Source organism: Pygocentrus nattereri, chromosome 6, assembly GCF_015220715.1.
Source record: "Pygocentrus nattereri isolate fPygNat1 chromosome 6, fPygNat1.pri, whole genome shotgun sequence".
NCBI lineage: Eukaryota > Metazoa > Chordata > Actinopteri > Characiformes > Serrasalmidae > Pygocentrus > Pygocentrus nattereri.
This window is the reverse complement of record NC_051216.1, coordinates 14060412-14066744: the sequence shown is the minus strand read 5'-3', so window position 1 is coordinate 14066744 and position 6333 is coordinate 14060412. Positions and strand designations below refer to the sequence as shown.

Here is a 6333-nt window from a genome sequence, read left to right as displayed (position 1 = left end):
TTAAGACCACCCCAACGTCCATTTATATATATAAGCAAAACTAAAGTCAACATTTTTTAAAAACAACTTTATTGTTCTTAAATGCTGACACTGAAAACCTGAGATTAAGGGCCTGAAAAAAGGATCAGATCTGTCATTCTAGGTGCCAGTAGGTCTGCAAAATTTGCAGCCATGTTAAAAAACATAAAACATGTTTGGAAAAAACACATTGTTGAAATCATGTAAAAAAAGGGGGGGGCATAGAAATGTACAAGGTAGATGTAGATTGTAATTTAAAGTTGCAGTCCATTGCATTTCATTTAAAATATTCCACTGGCTTTGCCACAAGAGTAATTGTTTAGTCTCGAAATGTCTCTTTAGTCCTCACCAAACAATGCTCCGTAAGAAACATCTCCATCTCTGACTAGCTGTCTGCATCGCGGCTGAGTTGTCTCAGACTGATGATGTTTAATTAGCCTGAGACTGTGACATTTTTATTTGTATGTCTCTGTTAATATTTATATTGGTTATAATTTGAAATGATGTTTAATTCTTAGATTTTTAATTATTACGATAATAATTTTTCCACTTATGTTTTATGACTTATAGTGTCGTTACTGGCCCACTACAAATTGCTTTCACCTTTGGAGTACAGGCCAGCAGACCACTAGTGGACTGTGTTTCACAGGCCACTGGTTGTCTGCGGCCCACAGATTGAGAAACCCTGATTTAGAGTAGAGTGCGACTTTGAACAATGAAAACGCTCAAAATTTTCTAAAGTTTCTTTCCTGCTCTTTTTAGCTACACCGTTAAGTTTTGTTTATTGTAGAGTTAATGGTATATCCACAAGTGTAAGTGACCGTAATGAAGACCTGAGCAAATGTTCTGGGATCTATTTACAGAAAAGAGTTGGGTCATTATAGACTTTTGGTATTTAACAATGTTAGCTATGCAGCTGTTCTAACTCTTGTAGAGCCTTTTTTATATCATATCATTATATTGGAAGCGTCACTATAGAGTGCTTCATTCATGGCAAACCAAAAGTGGTTCTTCTATGACGTTGCTCCAAAGAACCTTTAATATCATATTTCAAAGACTGAGATAAACATGAATAACTTCTAATGCTTCTAGGAAATATAAAGAAAAATGATGAAAGAAGACAGAATTGAACGTGAGTGACTGCACTGCTTTCTCTCTCTGTGGATGGCATTAAACTTTGGCCTGGAAAACATGGACAGCATTGTCAGGTCATCCAGCACAAAGCTGACGCCCTTGTAGAAGGTCCACCTCGGCTCATTAGAAACGCCACTCTAATGAACTTAAGACAATGCTAATTAATGGCAGAGAACAAAAGATGTTCCATTAAAAAAAAACACAGCCGTGAGCACAAGGACATGGTCATACAGCAGAATCCAAGCCCCCTGCAAAGCTATTAGTAATGCAGGCGCGGGTGCAGTGGCCGTTCAGGCTGTAGGTCAGAAAGGCTAGCTCTCTCAGAAGCGCTGATACGCTCACCTATGACAATCCTTTATGGAGGCGATAAAGTAAAGGAAGTCTCTCGAGCGGTGGAGGAGAAGCTGACTGCGCTCCTCAACGTCCCCCCAGGGACCAGGTGTCAGAGTTGTCTATCAGCAGCCTGAAAGGAAGAGAGGAGCACGTTAGCCAGGACCATTGTGCTAGCGTTGTCGTTGACTGATCGGGCCCATTTAGGCAGCTTTCACAGAGAATGAAAGCACCTCAAAGGATGAAAGAGAGACAGCCTCTCCGACAAACAAGGAAGCAGGCAGGAATATTCATGGATGGATCTGCGGTGAGAAGATTAATGTATTAGAAATTAAAATGGGGGCCCAGACGTTATGATCTTGCTCTAACACTTGGCCAGACCCGTGTCACCCGTGCTGGCGCGCTAGGCGCCTGAAGTCTGCATGCCGTCGCTGCCAAGCCAGAGAGAAATCATTAAGCACCTCGGCTATTGTGTGAGGAGAATAATCAAACTTCACCCCATCCTTTTCTCCTCCCCAGCCCCAGCTTGACAATGAATAATTCCACAGCCATTTGCAATGTTAACGGCACCTATCGGAGCCATCCATGCCGTTATGATAAGAGCAGGAAAAAAAAATATGCATTTCAACAGTCAGAACAGACGCCGCCTCACCAGCATTTCAAAGGACACCTGTCAGTCAACTGAAAGAGCTGTCACTCCACGTACCGCACAGGAGCCGACCAGAGAGCCGCAAAGATAATCTTTACTTTCCCCTCTCCTTTTTATTCTCTCTCTTTCACTCCCTCTCTCTCTCTCTTTCACTCTCACACACACATGCTTTTCCCTTTTTTCACCTCTCTCCTCTTTCAGATCACAGCAGTTACATTTGCAGTGGACTGACATGTGATTTACAGAGGAAAAATAGACATGTTTAAAGTGGGAGGAGAAAAAAGGTGGCATATTCTCTTAGGTGGGTTTATTCTTTGCCTGCTTTACAACTGTATCAAATATGCTATCGTAAATGTGATCAAGGACAGGCCTGAATGTCATTACGTGTGATACTGGGAAGGCTGTGGATGTCGCTGGCAGCTCAAAGGTGACACTGATAATTCATATCTCTCCGCAGCAGCGCTGCTGACTCACTCTAAGCCAGGAACGTGTGGACTTTGTACACAACTGGCCCTTTAAAATAGCCAAATTTTGACTTTGAAAACAAGTCATTCCAACACGCACAGGGAAACACTTCACATTAAATCATCAAACGATGGAATTCCAAAGGAAAAGACTACTCATGTTAAGGTCTGGTCATATTAGAACATAATTTATTAAATAATTAGGTCGGTTCAAATTTTATATTTAGGTTTCTCATAGCCTGTAACTCCTCTTTACGGTCTTCTCCCTGCAATTGAATAAAGATAAAACAGAGATTATTTTAATTGGGAAATAGCAATGACACAGACTAGCTGCCTATCTAGATTCGAGAGGCCTAAAATCTAAAGAACTAGTACGTAACCTTGGTGTACAAATGGACTCTGATCTCACTTTTAACAGTCATGTCAAAGCTGTCACCAAATCAGCTTTCTATCACCTCAAAAACATCAACAAAATCAGAGATTTTCTGGCTAAAGCAGACCTGGAGAAACTCATCCACGCCTTTGTTTCTAGTAGGATTGATTACTGTAATGGGCTCCTAACTGGTCTCCCAAAAAAGACAATCAAACAGCTTCAGCTGATTCAAAACGCAGCTGCCAGAGTTCTCACTAGGAGTAAAAGAAGGGAGCACATCACTCCTATCCTTAAATCCCTACACTGGATACCAGTATGTTACAGGATAGACTTTAAGGTACTATTACTGGTCTATAGATGTCTTAATGGTGCAGGACCAGTATATTTATTAGATATGCTCCAGCAATATGAGCCGGGCAGAACTCTCAGATCATCAGGAACTGGTCAGTTAGTGCAGCCTAAGGTAAAAACTAAACACGGAGAGGCGGCATTTAGCTACTACGCTGCTCTGAAATGGAACCAGTTGACAGAGAGCATTAGAAGAGCCCTAACACTCGACACTTTTAAATCCAGAATGAAAACCTTCATGTTTGAGCAGGCCTTTAGCTCAGTTTAATCCACTTTTATCCTGTAACGGCACTCTTATCCTCATTCATTTAACTTCTTTTATATCTATTGTTTTAATCATGTTTCTTATTTTTATTCTAATTTTTTATCTCCTTCTTTTAAAATTGATTAACTTCTTTTAAATCTATTGTTTTAATTAATTTACATAAATTTTATTTTATTTACATTAATTACATTTTTCTGTATTTTTTCATTTGTAAAGCACTTTGAATGACCGTTGTGTATGAAAGGTGCTATATAAATAAACTTGCCTTGCCTTGCCTTGCCTTCTCCCCACTTTATTCTTCTTTAGTTTTTATTTTAGTTAGGCAGGCTTTAGTCACTAATTTTGTATAGCTAAAACTGGGATATTCTTTTTTACGATGGCAGCAATCGTTACAAAGTAATTTAGTAGGCACTATTAGGAATGTTAAGTTGTATTTTGGGTTCTGGTCGGGATTTGGACAGAATTTGATTAATCATAGTGTTCAGGCAGAACGTTTTTGGGCAACAGTCGTTTAGACAGAATTTTGTTGGGCTACAGTTGAGCTATTCAGACAGATTTTGGCAAGAAACACTTCGATTGACTGCAGTCAGGTTGGGACAGATTTGTTGGGTTACAGTATGTTCAGAATTTTGTGAGGATACAATTGGGCTGGAAGAGAATTTTGTTGGAATACATTTGGGAACGAATTCTGTGAAGCCACAGTCAAGTACAGACAGACCTTTGTCAGGTTACAGTTCGGTTCAGAGAGAATTTTGACAAGCAATAGTCAAGCTCAGATTTTTAAGGGCTACAATTGGGTTATAGCAGTTGTTTTGGGCTATAGTTGGATTCAGACAGAATTATGTCGGGCTACAGTCCAATTCAGACAGGAGTTTGTTGGCCACAATCAGGTTAAGACAGAATTTCTTCAGGTAAAAGTCAGATTCAAGCAGTGTTGGGCTACAGTCAAGATTTTTCTTAGGACACAGTTGGGTTTAGACAGAAATTTGTTAGGATACAGTTGGGCTAGGCCAAAGTTTTGTGGGCTACAGTCAGGTTCAGACAGATTTTTTTAAGGATACAGTCAGGCTCAGACATAATTGGTTTGACACAATTGTCATTCTACAGTTGGTTTCATATAGAATTATATGCTATGTGCTGGTTCAGAAAGAAGGTTTGTCAGGCTACAGTTGGATTCAGACACATTACTGTTGGGATACAATTTGATCAGGAAAGAATTTTGCCAGTCTGGTTTACACACTTTTTTACAGTGGAGTCTGAACTGAATTTTGCCAGAATACAGTTGGGTTCTGGTATATTTTGCCAGACTACAGTTGGGTTTGGATAAAGGACAGGCCAGAACATCAATGTGTGTGATACTGGGAAGGTTGTGAATGTTGGTGGTGCCTCAAAGGTGACACTGATAATTCACATCACTCTACAACATTGCTGCAGACTCACTCTAAGTTTGGAACTTTATACATAGTTGACCCGCTAACATGGTCCGTTTGACTTTTACAAGAAAACATACACATACCAGGAAACACTTCATGTGAATTCATCAGAAGATTGAATTTTAATGGAAATAACTATTTACATTAGGGTTTGGTCATATCTGGACATCATTTAATCATGTTCAGACAGAACATGTTGGTCTGCAATCAGATTCGGACCGTTTGTTGGGCTGCAGTCAAATTCAGACAATTTTGTCAAGCAGCAATCGGGTTCTAACAATTTCAGACAGAAATTTGCTGGGCAACAGTCGAATTCCTACAATTTTGCCAGGTTACAATCAGGTTCAGACAGAATTTCGTTGAGCTACAGTCAGGCTGGGACAAAAATTTTGTTGGGACACAGTTGGGCTCAGACAGAACTTTATCAGAATAGAGTCAGGTTTAGAAATAATTTTCTTTTTAGATAACTTATTTCATGCAACAGTTGGGTTCAAACAAGTTTTTCAGGCTCTGAATTGGTTCAGACAGAATTTTGTCAGGCTACCGTTGGATTCAGACACATTTCTCCCTGGGTAAAATGTGGGTTGTGGGTTGGGAAAAATTCTGCTGGGCTAATTTTTTACAGTAGTATTTGGTCATGATACAGTTGGATTTGGAAATAACTTTGCTGGGCTGTAGTCAGATTTTGTCAAGCTATTGGCATCAAACAGCATTTTGCTGGTCTACAGTTGTGTTTAGATTCTGAACTTAGATGCTGTGGGTCACACAGAGAATATTCAATGTTTTTTTTTTCCTGGACCTACATTTTAAGTCTAATCAAAGCTTTAGTAAGAAATCTGTTGGCCTGTGGTCTGTTTTATATTTGTTGTGATCACTTTGCAACCACAAACCCTGTTTCTTTCAACTGTATACCTCGTTACCATACCTCAATATTTACTTTTCTAAATGCCCAAACATGACTGCATTGACAATGTGTGAAAGGAGAACAGTAACAATTTTTTGCAAATTCAGTCAACCACTTTCTTATGTAAATGTAAAATATGTCTGAGGAATGTCAGTGTTTACCATGTCACTGTGTATTTAGATTAATCATGATGCACATTATCCTAAAGCCATCCCGAAAAAGAAACAGTGTGTTATTTCGGCCTTTACCATGTGTGATCTGTTATGTGTCCTCATGTAAGCTGTGTCTGTTCATCAGGCATGGATAACTCACACTCATGCCACCAGCACAGCATGGCATTTACAGTCCACTGCAGACGGCCTGTTTGGGACTGGGAGCACATATGCACCTACACACAGGCTTCGTTTGGGCCCCA

General features: G+C 39.7%; 1 long non-coding RNA gene across 1 annotated transcript in view; it reads right to left on the bottom strand.

Annotated features, from left to right (window-relative positions):
- Window positions 1-1155: 1155 nt before the first annotated feature.
- The window catches only part of LOC108423900, a 29544-nt gene continuing 24366 nt past the window's right edge, over window positions 1156-6333 (bottom strand). Inside the window, exon 4 of the long non-coding RNA XR_001857589.2 lies at window positions 1156-1615. This is a non-coding gene — a long non-coding RNA (uncharacterized LOC108423900). The remainder of the gene's footprint in view (window positions 1616-6333) is intronic.